Genomic DNA, 17,651 nt, shown 5'->3' with positions numbered 1-17,651 from the left:
CATACTTCACTCGCAAATAATTTCCTTACAAAGTGCCTCCTTCATCCAGAGAGTCACTAGCATCACAACTTTCGGACCTTGGTTGAATGTCAACAGACCATGTACTGGCACTGTAACTCTCAGATACTGGACTCTCATGTCCATGTAAGATACTTGAATCTTTGCTGCATTGCTCCACAGACTTTATCTCATGGCTTTGATGGCTATCTGCCAATTCATTAAGGCATATATCACTTGCATTTTCTTGTGCTCCCACTTTGTGTCTCAAAAATATGATGAACAACTGCCAAATGTTCCACCAGCACAGGCTAAAGTTCACCTTCCACAGAGGTCTTTATTTTCAAATACTGTCTAACTGGACTACTTGCTTCAAACTTTATAATGTGAGACCACTCCACTTCCCCACAGATAAATTCAACAGCATGACATGTGCCATCCTGCTTGCATGAAGGCATTGTTTCACATACATGAGAACTACTCTTCACAAAACTCTCAGAATTAACTTTCTTTAACGTTCTGCTTTGCACTGCAAAACAGTGAGATTGAGTCATATTCTTATCACTCTGAACACACGGCAACAAGAGAGTCTCATCCTTTGAAGCCATCACCATCTCATTAGTCCTCTGTAAATCCTGCACCTTTGCTTTACAGGTCATGCGATCACCATCTGTATATGTCAGTTCTTTATCATAAACTACATACACAATTTTGCAGTCTGGACCTGTACCCCTTTTGGAGGACTTCACACCATCAACTATTACTGTAAGCTGTAAGTCACTGCAAAGAATCTCATCCACTTTTACAAGACTGACCTTTAGGGAATTTCCCAAATGTGATACTTCTGTCCTTCTTGTACACTGGTATCATTAAGGAGGACATCTCTATGGTCCCACTGCTCATCAAACAAGACACTCTGTACCGGTAGCATATCACTCTGCATGCCAGCCTTTTCAGGATCAACCTGTAACAATTGCTGCTTGTGTTTATGTACTTTTGCCACACTGGTTTCAGCGAAGACATTGGATGCCATTTTGGGCCCAGAATCCAACTTCAGAATGTTATTTAACTTCTTTTCCTCTTCTGATTTTCCCACTATCATGTGGAACTTTTTATGAGCCTCAGACAGCTGCTCTTCCAGCTGCGCAATTTTCACCATGGCACCTTAGAACTTGATCATAGTTTGCAGCAGATTGCTCTCCACAACTTCAAATTCAGCAATTCTCAACTTTTGTACAATTATTTCAGACTCTGCCACGTTTAATTCACATTGCAACTCCAGCTCTTTGGTATTCCTCTCCATTTGGAATCTTTGCAACTAGTTCTGTGTACTTAGCAGACATTTCTCAAGGTTCTCACTCTGTTCTTGCAACATCCAAGCCCTGCCATGGGCAAGGTTAAGCGCTCTCTCCAAAGATTCACTTTGCTCTGCGCCTTTATGAAAACTTTCCTCCAATAATACATTTCCTTCCGTCAGACATTCTGAAACTGCTCTAGCTGTAGCTAAATTGGATTGGAGAGTTTGTACTTGCTCCTTACAGCTGACTTCAAGATAGACAATCTCCATTTCTTTTTCTTCATGGTCTGTTTCCCTCTGAGCACGAGTCTGCAGCATCTGGAGATACTTCTCTTTTACTCCACAACACTTTTCATCCAGAGAACTTTTCTCCAATTCACAATCTTTAAGCTTTACTTGTGTGGACACAATTAAAGAGTCTTTTTCTTTTAACACCAGAGTCAGATCTGCCACTTTCACTTGCGCATGCTCTGCATCACTCTGTCTCTGGACACCTTCTTTCAATTCTTCCACTTCCTGCTTAAGTACCATACACTTTTGCTGAAATTCAACAATATCTTGCTGTAATACATCATTATTTGCTAGGAGCCCATCATTCTCATACTTTGTAACACATTTGAATGCTTCAGTCTCCTTAAGGTGTTCATATACAGCTGCCAATTTGAGGTCTGTCTCTTTAAGTACTTCGCGTTTTTTTATTTCTTCCTGCTCAAATGCCATTTTCAAAGAGGATAGCTCACTCTGTAATGTCTTTTTAGCTTGCTCATGTAAATTTCTCTCATCAGCCAACTGCTCCATTAAGTCATCAATCTGCCCAGCATAATATCTATTACTTTCATTCAAAACTTTACGCATACTGACAAATTCTTCCAGGCTGATATAGTCCTCTCTGAAATGACCTTGCACCATACAAAAACCATACCCACTGTCCATTTTATTCTGCTTTTAAATGTCTTTGACTGGAATAAAACATTTTACCCCAACACTTTGAAAAGTTTCACCATAGAGGATTTCAAACAGCTTTGAATCACTTCCTTGTAACAGACATTTTTCACATTCAGACTGTAAACTCCAGCCGGGTTTTCCATTCCTCCAGCTTGATACTGAATGTTTGTAGCAGGCCTTCTGCCTTTAAATTTTTTTTATTTCCCATAATTCTAGGAACAATTTACTTTGTTTTCACTATATCACACTTTGCCTTCAAAAGTATTTTCAAAACAGCACTAAAATTACCAGCATGTATCAAGCAGTCTCAACAGCCTTTCAATAGGAATCTCTGCTCCACACCACACTTGATTAGCCACACCTGGCTTAATGAGCTTAAGCATGTCAGCAGAAAAAACTACACAATTTATTTTAACCCTTCCAATGCTGAGAAAAGTGCACATTTCTCTTCACAGACCATATATATTTCATAGCTGGCAATTTGCATATCTTTGTGTGTCACAACAGTTTCCCATATTGCAGACAATACTCCAGCAACTTAAACTTATTTATTTTCTTTTCCAAGGAAAAATTGTACACTGCAGCAATAGTGCACACTTTCAGACATTTTTTTTTGTTTAAACACCACTTCATAACAGACTTAACTTCACTCACCACCTTGACGAGTATTCACCATGCAGGTGCAGCAAGCGTCCTTATTTCCATTTATTTGCTGTAATCCACTTTTGCACAGACCTGTCTTGCATAGACCTTGTTATCTAGACCTGTGTTCCCGCATTCTCCACCGTATTGTGATAACTTGGGGTAATTAGCTCGGTAGAGGGTGGTTTCGTGCAGTGTTTAGGTGCTTTAATGAGGGTCCACACACAGCTTCTGTGTAAATAAATGGAATAGCTTTTTAGCATGGAAATCAGGAGACAAAATTAAACAGAAAATAATAAACAGCCTAGCCCTTAATAATATACAGCTTAGTGTCTAACTCAATTCTTGACCCCTGACTATATTGGTGCAGCTATAAAGTCTCTGCCTGCTTCTCTGCAGGTCTATGTCAGCTCCAGCCTGGCTTGGCTTGGCTGTCACAGCTATATAAAACACAGTCAGTCTTGGTGACCTTCCCTGTCTCCACCAGGTATAGGCTCTGGCTTCCCAAGCCTGCAGCTTAGCTGCATTAATGTCACAGTCTGAGAGGTTTGTGTCCCCCTGCCTCCTGCACATCTAGACTCAGGCCTCTTGCCCCCAAATGGCTTGGCTTAGCTTCACTGGGCTATCTGGTTGCCACAGTCCCACTAATGGTGCGTACACACTGGGCGATTAAAGTGGACGACTGAACGATAACGTTATCGTTCAGTCGTCCACTTTATCGTCCATTTTTAACACAAAAAAGATGAACGATGACGACGACGCGCGTTCCCTGACATGAAGCAACCTCATCAGGTTGCTTCATGTCAGGGAATGGGTGAGAGAGCCCGGCGCTGAACGATATCGCTAATGATATCGTTCAGCAGCTGTGCTCAATGTCATGAACGACATTGAGCACAGCTTGCCGGGGACACACTAGACGATATCGCTCAGGGAGCATATCGTCTAGTGTGTATGCACCTTTAGACTGTCTCCAATGGCAGCCAGACTGGTCTGCCTTCTCATCAGTCCACACCGCAGCTCTCTCCACAAGGCAGCACAAAGGTGTATCACAACTCAATATTTCCACCCTGTGTGAGAGGATCTCTCCATCTCTCCAACCCCACACAGAATCTGCAGCTCACCAGCACTATATATGGTGATACTGCCACAATAAAATTTGGCAAATTCGGGATTGGGCACTGGGAGATGGAGATGGATCCCTGTGATGCTGACACTCGTGATTATTGTGACTATTGCCATTTATGATATGCTCAAGATGCCATATATGCTGCTCACATCAGTGTCGCTATGAGATCCTTTTTAATGGATAATTTGATTAAATCCATTGGTGGAATATGATTATTTGAGTGCTGGCCTAGTCTTTGTCTGAGCCCCTGGTGGTGGTGGATTTACAAATGGATGGTCTGTAATATACACACACACATTTCCTGGAAGGAAAGATGCACTCGCCGTTCAATGTAACATCTCAAACTTTATTCATCACAAGGCTTGATCAGAAGAATATGATCATGGTCGACGTTTCGGTACACATCTGGACCTTTTTCAAGACCTCAATACAATCACGTCACAGATATATTGTAGTCAGACAATAATATACTATGCATCTGTGGAAAATAAGAAAAAAAAACAACATAACCTGTCTATCAGGCTCCTGTAAAACCCGGGGTGATACCAAAATATATATATGAATTAGGGGTGAGCGGGTTCGGATTTCTGAAATCCGAACCCCCCCGAGCCCCCCCGATCCGAGTCCAATCCGAATCAGGCTCGACTTTTCCCGCCTGACTCGGATCTGAAATCGAGGCAAAACGTCATCATCCCGCCTTCCGAGTCTCGCGGGTTTTGGATCCTATATAAGGTACCCACGTCGGCGCCATTTTCTCACTCGGCTGTGGACAGTGAAGAGGGAGGGTGGGAGTTAGGGCTGTGTAGTGTAGTGTAGTGTAGTGTAGTGCTGCTGTTGTCCACTACTTCAAAGTCCATAGGGGCTGGCTGTGTTGTGCTGTGCTGCTGTTGTTAATAGGGGCCGTGTCCACTACTTCAAAGTCCATAGGGGCTGGCTGGACTGTGTTGTGCAGTCAGTTCTCCATAGGGGCTGTGTCCACTCCAAAGTCCTGTGCAGTGTCCCAGTCCTAAAGGAGTGCTGCAGTGTTGTCCAGGGGGTGCTCTGTCCATCAGGGGTGCTCCCCCCAAGTGCTAAAAAAATAATATATTTTCTGTGTTTGTGAATTGTGTGCGCAGTAGCCGCACGTGCATCAACAAAGTAGTGCCAAGCGTGCGCCTGTGTCATAAGTAAAGGGCCGGCTGGCTTGACCGTTAAGGGTGCTGTAACCCCCGAAAGTACACTCCAGTCCAAACCAAAAAAAAAATTATTTTCTGTGTTTAGCCGCACGTATATATCAAATTGATATAACATAAATGGAGGACCAAACTTTCTCCGATAAAAATAAAATAGAGAAAGATCAAGAACCACTTCCTCCTAGTGCTGAAGCTGCTGCCACTAGTCATGACATAGACGATAACATGCCATCAACGTCGTCTGCCAAGGCCGATGCCCAATGTCATGGTAGAGGGCACATACAATCCCAAATGGCAAAGTTCAGGAAAATGACCTTGAAAAAGACATTTAAATCAGCTGAAGAGAAACGTAAACTTGCCAATATGCCATTTACGACACGGAGTGGCAAGGAACGGCTAAGGTCGATCCCTAGTATGTTCATGACTAGTGGTTCAGCTTCACATGACGATGGAAGCCCTCCTCCCACTAAAAAAATCAAAAGAGTTAAGCTGGCAAAAGCACAGCGAAGAACTGTGCTTTCTAAGAAGATATCACAAATCCCCAAGGAGAGTCCAAGTGTGGTGGTGGTTGCGATGCCTGACCTTCCCAGCACTGGACGGGAAGAGGTGGCTCTTTCCACCATTTGCACGCCCCCTGCAAGTGCTGAAAGGAGCACCCACAGTCCACTTGCTGATATGCAAATTGAAGATGTCACTGTTGAAGTACAACAGGATGAGGATACTGGTGTAGCTGGCGCTGAGGAGGAAGTTGGCGAGGAGGATTCTGATGGTGATGTGGTTTGTTTAAATCAGGCTCCGGGGGAGACAGTTGTCCGTGGGATGAAAAAGCCCATCACGGTCATGCCTGGGCAGAAGACCAAACATTCCACCTCTTTGGTCTGGCAATATTTCTATCCAAATCCGGACAACAACTGTCTTGCCATATGTACCATATGTAAAGGTGAAATAAGTAGGGGTAGGGACGTCAACCACCTAGGAACATCCTCTCTTATACGGCACCTGCAGCGCGTTCATAAAAAGTTACTGTCAAGTTCAGAAACTTTGGCTAAGACCGTAAGCAGTCCAGGGACACCTAAATCCCGTTGTCCTGTTGTATCCAAGCGCCTGCAAACCACACCGTCAACTCCCTCCTCGTCAATTTCCTCCTTAGTCAGGATCGGAAGTAGTCCTGCAGGCCATGTCACTGGCATGACTGACTCTCCTATCCGGGATTCCTCTGGAGGATCCTGCATTGCTACGCCTACTGCTGCCGCTGCTGCTGCTGGGAGTCGTTCATCATCCCAGAGAGGAAGTAGGAACACCACTACTTTTACTAAACAATTGACCCTCCAACAGTCCTTAGCGAGGAGGATGAAGTACGACAGCAGTCATCCTGAAGCAAAACGTATAACTGAGGCCTTGACTGCTATGTTGGTGTTAGACGTGCATCCGGTATCCGCCATTAGTGCAGTGGGATTTAGACAATTGATGGAGGTAGTGTGTCCCCGGTTCCAAATCCCGTCTAGATTCCACTTCACTAGGCAGGCGATACCGAGACTGTACAGAAACGTCAGAAAAAGTGTCCTGAGTGTCCTGAAAAATGCCGTTGTACACAATGTCCACTTAACCACGGACATGTGGACAAGTGGAACAGGGCAGACTAAGGACTATATGACTGTGACAGCCCACTGGGTAGATGTATCACCTTACGCAGCAACAGCAGCAGCGTCACCAGTAGCAGCATCTCAGAAATGCCAGCTCGTTACAAGGCAGGCTACGCTGTGTATCACCGGTTTCAGTAAGAGGCACACCGCCGACAACCTCTTAGAGAAACTGAGGGAAATCATCGCCCAGTGGCTTACCCCACTTAGACTCTCCTGGGGATTTGTGATATCTGACAACGCCACCAATATTGTGCGGGCATTACATCTGGGCAAATTCCAGCACGTCCCATGTTTTGCTCACACAATAAACTTGGTGGTGCAGAATTTTCTGAAAAGCGACAGGGGCGTGCAGGAGACGCTTTGGGTGGCCCGAAAAATTTCTGGCCACTTTCGCCATTCAGCGACTGCGTGCCGAAGACTGGAGCGCCAGCAAACACTCTTGAACCTGCCCCGCCATCACCTGAAGCAAGAGGTTGTGACGCGGTGGAACTCAACCCTCTATATGCTTCAGAGGATGGAGGAGCAGCAAAAGGCCATACAAGCCTATACATCCACCTATGACATAGGCAAAGGAGGGGGTATGCACCTGACTCAAGCGCAGTGGAGAATGATTTCCGTGTTGTGCAAGGTTCTCCAGCCCTTCGAACTTGCCACACGTGAAGTCAGTTCAGACACTGCCAGCTTGAGTCAGGTCATTCCCCTCATCAGGCTTTTGCAGAAGCAGCTGGAGAAAGTGAAGGAGGAGCTAAGACGGAGCGATTCCGCTCGGCATGTGGGACTTGTGGATGAAGCCCTTCATTCGCTTTGCCAGGATTCCAGGGTGGTCAATCTGTTGAAATCAGACCACTACGTTTTGGCCACCGTGCTCGATCCTAGGTTTAAAGCCTATGTGGTGTCTCTCTTTCCGGCCGACACAAGCCTGCAGAGGTGCAAAGACCTGCTGGTGAACACACTGTCAGCTGAAGCGGAACGTGACACGTCAACGGCTCCTTCTTCATTTTCTCCTGCAACTGGGGCTGCCAGGAAAAAACTTAGGTATCCTAAGCAACCCGCTGGCGGTGATGCAGGGCAGGCAGGACCAAGTTTGGACATCTGGTCCGGACTGAAGGACCTGGCAACAATTTCTGACATGTCTACTGTCACTGCATATGATACTGTCACCATTGACAGAATGGTGGAGGATTACATCGGTGACAGCATCCAAGTAGGCATGGCAGACAGTCCATACCTGTACTGGCAGGAAAAAGAGGCAATTTGGAGGCCCCTGTACAAACTGGCTCTATTTTACCTGAGTTGCCCCCCCTCCAGTGTGTACTCCGAAAGAGTGTTTAGTGCAGCCGGGAACCTTGTCAGCGAAAGGCGTAGGAGGTTGCTTCCACAGAATGTGGAGAAGATGATGTTCATCAAAATGAATTATCAGCTCTTCCAGGGAGACCAGCCTCCAGAAGGTACAGAGGGACCTGTGGTGGTGGATTCAAGTGGGGACGAGTTAATACTTTGTGAGGATGAGGATGTACACACTGAAGAGGGTGAGGAATCGGTGGATGAGGAGGATGAGGATGACATCTTGCCTCCATAGAGCCAGTTTGTGCAGGGACACATTAATTGCCAGCTTGTTTTGTGGGGGCCCAAACGAACCAATCATTTCAGCCACAGTTGTGTGGCAGACCCTGGCGCTGAAATGATTGGTTTGTTAAAGTGTGCATGTCCTGTTTATACAACATAAGGGTGGGTGGGAGGGCCCAAGGACAATTCCATCTTGCACCTCTTTTTTTTCTTTGCATTATGTACAGTTTGGGGCCTAGTTTTTCAAACTGCCATCCTGTCTGCCACTGCAGTTTCACGCCTAGATGGGTCACGTGTTTGTGCCGCCCACTCGTGTCGCTTAGCATAGTCATCCAGCTACCTCGGTGCAACGTTTTGGACATAAAAACACTATTGTGAGGTGTGAGGTGTTCAGAATAGACTGGAAATGAGTGGAAATTAAGGTTAATAATAGCATAGGAGCAGAAAAACCTACAAAAAATACAGATCCAAAACACAAAACCCAGAACCCAAAACACGGAAGGGTGGTTTTGGCAAAACCAATCCAGATCCAAAACACGAAGAAAGATCCAGATCCAAAACCAAAACACAAAACACGAAAAGTGGCCGGTGCACACCCCTAATATGAATGTGGCTAACACTGACACCACACCATGGTGAAAATCAGTAATAAATAAAGCTGCCAATTAGCCTGTGCTCCCAGCATGCAGACTGCCTAATGCTAAAAAGATATGAGGCAGTATTACAATACCTCTAATTGCTTCCAGCGATGGCATGGTTGAATAATCAGAACCTGAGACAATCTCATGATGTGCAAATGGGGACTTGGTCCATGCATAGACCAGTACAAGACAACTAATTAACCTGTAGAGATATAGCATGATAATAATCATATATATGGCCAACTTGTATAAGTGATATAACCATCGTGCAATGTGCACAGAAGCTTACCCCAAAATTCAAGTATAATCAAGTAGCGTGCTGTCACTGGCCACACACCACCGCGGGTACAGTCATGTACCCTTGTGGATGTGCATCCTTCCTTCCAGTAAATCCACGTCTATTATATGGGACCTTGGGGTCCTTGGAAGCACCCTGATGTTGCTATCTTATGATTGAGAGTGCAGGACTACTTGTGATATATATATATAGCTGAAGACACAGCGGCACTCCAGGGATTTAATGTAACAGACAGACTATATTTGAAGTCTAAAAAGCTGACATTTTTGGGCCACAACGCCCCTTTGTCAAGGTATATAGACAATCCCTGGAGTGCCGCTGTTTCTGCACCTCTATGCTACACATTTGCAGAGGGCACCCGGGTTCCGTACTATGGTTTAGAGGAGTGCCGGGCTATACAATTACTACTGTATATATATATATATAAATATATCAGGGATGTGCACAGTCAGGGTGGGCAAGGGATTTGAAATAAAAGTGATTAGAATAAAACAAACAAGATATGTATAACTTATAAACATCTTCTTTGAATATTGTAATAATTTTTATAGTTAACACTCACCAGCTTTGTGGAGCTGCCTGGGATGGCAGGGAGATGAGAAATGAGGCAGCAACAGTTCAGCCTTGCTTCCGTATAGTCAGACTCTTCTTGCAGAACTGGGGGCGGGGCCACACCACAGGCAGTAAGCTTCACAGAAAGAGCTAATAGAGGCGTGCCTCTGAGTATGGGCGACATGACTTGAGCACTGACAGATACCTTGGATGTGTCAAGTGACCAGAAAATGCACTGCAGTGTTTAGAGAACATAACTCAGTCAGCAGAAGCAAGAGAAGACACAGTGATACAGGTAGAAGAATCAATGGATGCTGAAGCTTAGTGTAGTGAGGGGAGAGTTACAGTGAGTAGGAGGTGAGACAGACTCCCAGCACTGAGACCCATCTCCATGTGTGCCTTTCCAGCCATTGACCTCATCGCACGTCACTGATAAAAATATATAGTAGCAAAATTGTATTTAGCTGTATAGTAGGCATGGCTGAAGCAGGTTTTTTTTGTTCCAACTGCATATCAAATTAATATTTATAGAGAAGATAGAACACACAGATTAGAAAATTATAAATGTCTATAGTAACAGTACATAATAATTTCATTTTTGTATCTTTGTTCTAACAATGTTTAAACATGTCTTTCAATGTAATACAAATACATTTTAAAGCAGATATAATCCTTATTTTATCTGAAAAGTCAGGTACCTACAAATTCATGCTTCCTGTTGTCATCAATCAGTTTTAGCCTCATAGGGCAGTTACTGCATGATGTCTGAAGCTATCAAACATGTATTTTAAATCATACATCAACTGGGGAAACTATCAAGGCTCCACATGCTCAACACAGCTTGCTATCAGCTTTCCACATGAATTACCATCTCAAATCTGAAATAAAGGTGCTCAGGTAAATTGAGGGAAGTTACAACAGCCCTGTATGTAAGGTCGGTACTAGGAAAAAATAAACTAAAAACAATAGCGGCAGCAAAACAATGACAATTCTTGCAGCTATTGGTAATTTGAAAAATATGTGAAACCTTGGGGTAGATTTCAAAAGTCAATCAGTGAAACCCCAGCACCAGAAATGTACAGTATCTACATGTTTAGCCAAACTAATGCCAGCTAGTGTGGAGTAACAGCATCATAACGTAACATGCTATTTATAAATTGTGCTTTTTATGTTTTTCTTTAGAGCTTATTTCCACAGCTTGTTCATGTTAGGAAAAAGCACTGGCAATGGGGATAGGGTGTACAGCTAATTTCTGAGTTCCCTACTCATTAGTGAAACACAAGGGTTAATTAAGGGGTCAGGCTGCCCCTAGTAAGCACAACATATTTTGCTAGTGAAATCATCACCCTTTTAATTTTGGGTATAAACACAATCAGATCTGCAGGGTTTTCCAACCTGACGCTTTTTAAATAAACCCCTAAGATACAACAGAGACTTGGAGACAAAGCAGATTATTTGCACAATAATTACAGAGGGCAACATTTACTAAGCGGCGGGCAGTTTGACAGCAGTGATAGGGGTTTTGCTTAAGCGGTGTGGCCAGTATCAAATGGTGAGTGTCCAACCCCCACAGCGCCTTTCCCATGTAATTGACCCTCTAATAGTGACATTAGAGGAATGGATGGGCCCCTCAGGCAGTGGGGACCACCAGGGATTTACCCTGCACCCCTGTTGGCCAGTCCAACCCTGATTACAGCAAGTAATCTATCTAAAACCAGCTCCTTCATTAAATAGATCGTATATAGATTTGCTTTTACACATATTAGGCTTACACTAAGTTTAAAAAAATGCAAAATGTGCACATGAAATCTCTTTTGTTTCACACTAGTGCACCTGCCTGGACTACCCAGTTTCAAGATGCACACCTGCATTACAGTGTTTTGTTTTTCTTTAAAATATTGCTTGTACTTATTATAGTTTAAATGATTATGTAGTGCTAAAAAACATCATGACTGTTTTGATGTTTTTGAGTATTTGAAGCTTTTTAATACAATAAGAAGGAATGTACTAACTTCTCATATCAACTGGTAAAAACATCTTCACCATTTTAGCCTGCAAACTCGTACACCTTGATGAAAAACTAGCAAAAACTGATGAGCATGGCATCACCAAGGAGGATTTTGTACTGCACTGTGTCAGTTTTTTGCTCTTTATAATTAACTTTTTAAGCATTCCAATCAACATTCTCATGAACGTTTTTATAAGGCAAATGTGAGAACTAGGACAATAGATGTGTAAATTGATATGTTATGGAATCTGTGTCTACTTGTTGTAAAATTTCTAGATTCTAAATCAAGGTAATACAACTCTTTCTGAAAGCCAGTGGCCTCAGCAGAAGATATGCTATTCAGCACCAAGCAAAGCCTTAAGTCAACTATCTGCTAAAGCTTTACCACACAAAAGAAAATCTAAACATAAATAATCCCTAATACTTAACCTAAAATAACCATATGGTGAGAAATAAATCATAGAAAAATGTATACGATATTTAGTATTTAAAGGGTCAACAAAAGCATACATTCGTCAGCTGGCACATTCACATGACACCATACAAATGGCGCAGCCAGAATTAGTGCCAATACCAATAACACTTGCTAGATCCTTCCTCTAGGGTAGTGATGATAGCCTACCCCAGTCAGTACTTCTCAACTACCATCTGAACCACATGCATCTGCTGATGATGCTTTCCCACTACTGTAAGACATCCCATGGTTACTGTAGCCTGCCACCAAACATGAAACCTACAAGGAACAGAACAGTTCCCTCAAGATCAACTGCAAACCTTCCTCATTAAGATGGACACCATCTGGGCAAAAGAGCTGCGAACAATTGGGGATGCTGGATCACACAACCATCAGTTGACAACACACACATAGACACAAGAGCATTCACATTTTCGCAAATCCCCTCAATGAATGCCCCCCTGCATTGTGCCCGCCAAACATGATGGGGTACAATCTCAGACCACACAATCATTGTACAAGTCCAATGGCTCTGCAATTCCACAAAATCCACTGACCTGCAAAATCAAACTAGCTATTGGCTGGGACCATAAAACATTCCCACCCAAGTGCATGACCAGCAAGTCTGGACAACCCCACTCATCATCAGCAGCATACAAACAGGAAAGCCAATCATCCCAACACATCCCAAGCTTTCCCAACCATTTCACAGAATCATGCAAATCAGTCCAATACACAAAAAAATGCCCAGTGAACCACACCATAGGATCCCTCTGAGGCTCTCATGTTATAAGGAGTACAGAATAAGTCAACCAAAGCAACCAAGAATAAGCAGCAAACCCTTATGACAAATCCAAAAAACACCACACAAAACAGCAATGAAACCACAAACGTTCTAGCCACACATAAGCTAAGGGACAGGAGGGGGCAAGAGGAGTGTATGGCTAACCCATCTGAAGTTGAAAAACATTCCATAAAAAACTGTTGGAACCCTAATGGGGCTAAATTGGTGGGAACCATGGTGAAAAAAAACTAGTCAGGTCAAAAAGTCCTTTAAACCTAGAAGTGGTGAGTGGCATCGCCATGGGTTTCTCACACACAAACAAAACACAAAACATCCACCCTAATTAACACAAGTTACTGACATACTGTAGGGCCTGATTTAGAGTTATATTCTAAATGACTGATTATCAGTAAAATGCATATATGCATGCACTAAAACCTATCTGCAATTCAGCATGCATCACTTACTGACAGGGTAACTGACAGGAAGGCACGGATTGGGGGGTGATGGAAAAAACTCAGCCATGTGGCAACCATTTTATGGGCATGCCGATGGATGCATCTGCGATCCCATATGCTAACAGAGTGGCTTCATCTTCTCAGTTCAGGAAAACATGCTGTGTGGCCATAGAGTCAATCGTCTATCTAATTCTCAGATGTTCTGCACATATATTGTGAATGAGTACAGTTACTGTATCTTTGTGATGGCTCCAGTGGGCGTTTCTATTCACTACTGGGCAGCTGCTATACTTGCACACTTTCTCACATCCACAGCCTGCAAAAACACAAATGCAATCAGCATAGCAAACAACTCTGAATCAGTCCCTTAGCCCTTAAATCTGAAGACTTCCACCTTGGAATCTGTGTCAATGTGGAAGGAGTGAGTGCCATATTCTGCGGTATACAAACCTAGGGCAGCCAGGCAACACTTATACGAAGCCACAATTTATAATTGGGAAAGAAGAGACCCATCAGCATGTGCCAGTCAAACTAACCCACTGAGGAGTGCAGCACCAAAAAATTGCATCGCAAAAGACACCATGTAAATAAGGGAAATAAGATGAGCCCATAAGGTTACCCAATACCCCCTTGAGGGCAAGGCTGCTGACAGTAGACATCAGCCAGATCTATTCAGCTTTAAAATTCCACAAAAAATGGAAATTACCAATTCACTCCAACAGAGCTTTGAACATCCTTCTTCTTCTGGAACTCCTCATTATAAAGGCACCATATGACAGCCTTATACTTGGTGACCATACCATGGATCATGCAATTGTACTTAAGTACATTCATGTGCTTCTTGGGGGAGACTACAATTTGTAGGCATCAAATACAAAAAAAACACCTGAGCAAGTTATGAATAGATTGGAAAGCCTCCTCGCCAATATCTTCAGCAGCCTTAGCAGCCACTAAACATTTGTGGCTGCTAAGTAGAAAATTAAAAAAAATGGGACCAGGGCAGAGGTTACCCCTGCTGGGCAGTAAAATAAATGAAAGGGGCTAGAGAAGGAGAAAGATATACAAGGGCCAGTATAAGGTGGAGAGGGACAGAACCAATCACTGTGGAACTGGGAGGGGGCAATGCTGCATGGGAAGCAGCCATAGTAGGCAGAAAATGAGGTGGTGGCTACAGGGAGGGGGCCATATCAGCTGTAACATTGGGGAGGTGCCAGCAGCAGAATGAGGTGGAATGGGTTTGGGCAGTCAAGCAGGCACCTGGGCCAGGGGAGAATGCCCCCAAAGCATCACCTGGACCAACTACAGTATCCAGAAGTGTAGGAAGGGGTAGACCAAACCGGGTTACAGTCCAAGACCAGAGCCCAGGGTGGGGGCAACAGCCGTGCCAGTGAGTGGGAGACATGCATGCTTCCACGAGCAGACTCAACAGCTGCTGGCTAGGCAGGCAGGAGGAGAGGAGCACCATCCAGTCAGAAAAGAGGAAAGCTTCATTACGGAGGTAACATGGGTGTGTGGGGAGCAACAGGGAAGGGGCATAATGCTGTGGGTGGGGCACAGAAACAGGGGGCAATGGAGAGGAAATAAAACAAGGTGGAAAAAAGTTTAAAGAAAACAGACAGTCAAAGCAGAAATCTTAGGCTGCCAGGGACAGAAAAGGAAGCAGTGTTAGAGTGGAAATGAAAAAATGGGGATAGAATAAAAGAGAAAAAAACAAGGAAAAAACAGCAAACTGAAAAAGACAACACCTGACCTACTTGTGAAAACGCCAGTTGCACAGGAACAAAGAGGAAATGATCTCAAGTCCCCAATCCTATATTAAACTTCATCCACTCTCCTAACCATCCTATTGGACTGAGTTACTCTAGGTCATTCCCGCCATTGAAGTCTAGGGGGATGCACTTATTGTCAGAGAACCGGAGGCTCAAGTCTCTCAGCCAATAAGCTGTCCATCCATAGACTTATATGGGAAATACAGTATCTTCACCGTAATTTGGGAAAAACTGTACACAGAGTACAATACTAGTGTTTGTGGGCACCAGGTAAATCATTTTTTTTTTATTTTGCCAAGTCCCGGGATGTCAAGAGAAGAGGACTGACCTGCACTCTGGAGTAGGTGAGTATATAGTGTGGGTGCGAGTGTGAGTATGAGTGAATGTGTATTAAACTGATGCCACATTCAGTGTTCATCACATCATTTGTTCAATATTACCATTACAGTGGAGCTAGAGGTGCCAGCAGGCTCTTAGGTCCCAGAATGTCGGCATTTGCTGCAAGTGCCACACATGCAGGGACTGACTTGCTGGGACCAGTAGTCCCTTGTTACAGACAATATGTATTCTATTTTTACACACACCAGACCACCAATAGCTGGATCGACGATTGAATGGTAATTCTTACTGTGTGCCCCTGCCAGGTACAGAGTTACATGTCTGGTAAAGCCTGCGGCTGCCCCATCCTGAGAGAGCTAAAGCCAAGAAAAGCTAGCTTACTGCTGCTCCTGAGCTCTGCCTCCCCGGCTTCCCTAGCCAATAGGATTTCAGCTGGTGACGCGATTATGTCATGCCATGCGCTGTGTGTGTATGTGGTTTTCGTATATGGTACCTGTGTAATGAAGAGCTGAGGAGGACTAGCTGCAGTGTTTACTAGCAGAACTTGGAGGACACCAATTTGCCTCAGTTGTGTAGGGACTGAGAACTATGGGGGTCTTTCAGACCCACTCGCGAGTGGCAGTACGCTCGCAAGTGGGTCGATGGTCCCCACTGCACATGCACGAGACCCGGCAAGTGAAGGACTTTCCATCACTCTGGGTCTCGCACCAAAGGGGGCGTGCTGTCGATGTTGATTGACAGCACGCCCCCTTTGGTGGGCGTGCCGGGGGCATGCCTGCCAGACGGAGGCGTTCCCATGGGAACGCCTACCATCTGAAGCCTGGCCCCACTTACATCACTAGTGATGTCAGTGGGAGTGATTTTGGATCTGATAGAGCCAAAATCACTCCAGGGCTTGTGGTTGAGAAACCCGACCACAGGGTTTCACTCGCAAGTCCGATGGTCAAGACCATCGCGACCATCTTGTTGCACGCTCGTATGTGCTGTGGGTGGTGACCCACAGCTATACGAGCGTCCAGGAGGATGCTCCATATTAATGGAGGAGGGCCCTGATTCAGAGTGAGCGCTCTGGTCAGAGCATACAGCTCTGAATCAGGGCCTATATGTACTAAACTGCAGGGTTTAAATCTGAAGTTTTTGGCCATAGCAACCAATCAGATTCTACTTATTTATCTAGCACCTTCCAGAAGATAATAGTTATAATCTGATAGGTTGCTATGGGCAACAACTCCACTTCTAAAACCCTGCACTTTAGTAAATATACCCCTGAGTGTGTGACTGAGTTTGACAACAGCTGCTTGTCCCTTATGGAGAGGAGATGGTTACAGCTTTAAGCAGTGCTTAAAGCTATCAGGTAAACTGCAGAAAAGGGTGAAAATGGGGGGCACTGCTTTCCCTGTAGCCAGCAATGAAGTATACAGTAATTGGTGGAAACCATCCCATTGTTACAGTGAACTGCTTTAATAAATATTTGCTTAAAGTATCATGCTATAAAGGAGACGTCCAGAGACAATGATCTTACCAAATATCTTTTTGAGAATGTGTATAAAGAAGTTTTGTGTAAAAAAGTATATATATATATATATATATATATATATATATATATAAAGTAGAAAAAAAGGGGGGGTAGCACTCACCAGTCTTCTTAAAAACATTTCTTTATTACATCTCAGTAAAAATTTTACAGCATATCAAAATCCGACGTTTCGGTCCTGTGCATGGACCTTTGTCAAGGTTAAAAATCAAGTGAAGTACAGCACATATATACCCATGTAGTTAATCAAAGAACTCCTCCCCCAATCATTAAAAATATTTCACCTGTTGAAAACAGCAGATAACTTTAACCAAATAATCAAAACAGCTAAATGAAATGCCAATATAAATAAGCATCATGTGAGGTCAATAAAGTAAAAAATCTAACTTCATACATTTCAACAATCATGTGTAGCCCTGCTGGCAT

At 44.0% G+C, this 17,651-nt stretch overlaps 1 long non-coding RNA gene across 1 annotated transcript in view; it reads right to left on the bottom strand.

Annotated features, from left to right (window-relative positions):
• Positions 1-17,414, bottom strand: part of LOC148540354 (uncharacterized) — a 29,080-nt gene extending 11,666 nt beyond the window's left edge. Inside the window, exons 1-3 of the long non-coding RNA XR_015869485.1 lie at positions 17,329-17,414; positions 9,890-10,114; positions 2,894-3,112 (exon numbers count right to left, since the gene is read on the bottom strand). This is a non-coding gene — a long non-coding RNA (uncharacterized LOC148540354). The remainder of the gene's footprint in view (positions 1-2,893; positions 3,113-9,889; positions 10,115-17,328) is intronic.
• Positions 17,415-17,651: the final 237 nt, after the last annotated feature.

Source organism: Taudactylus pleione, unplaced genomic scaffold (assembly GCF_031769625.1).
Source record: "Taudactylus pleione unplaced genomic scaffold, aTauple2 ptg000019l, whole genome shotgun sequence".
NCBI lineage: Eukaryota > Metazoa > Chordata > Amphibia > Anura > Myobatrachidae > Taudactylus > Taudactylus pleione.
The sequence above is the reverse complement of the archived record's forward strand: the minus strand, read 5'-3'. Positions and strand labels throughout refer to the sequence as shown.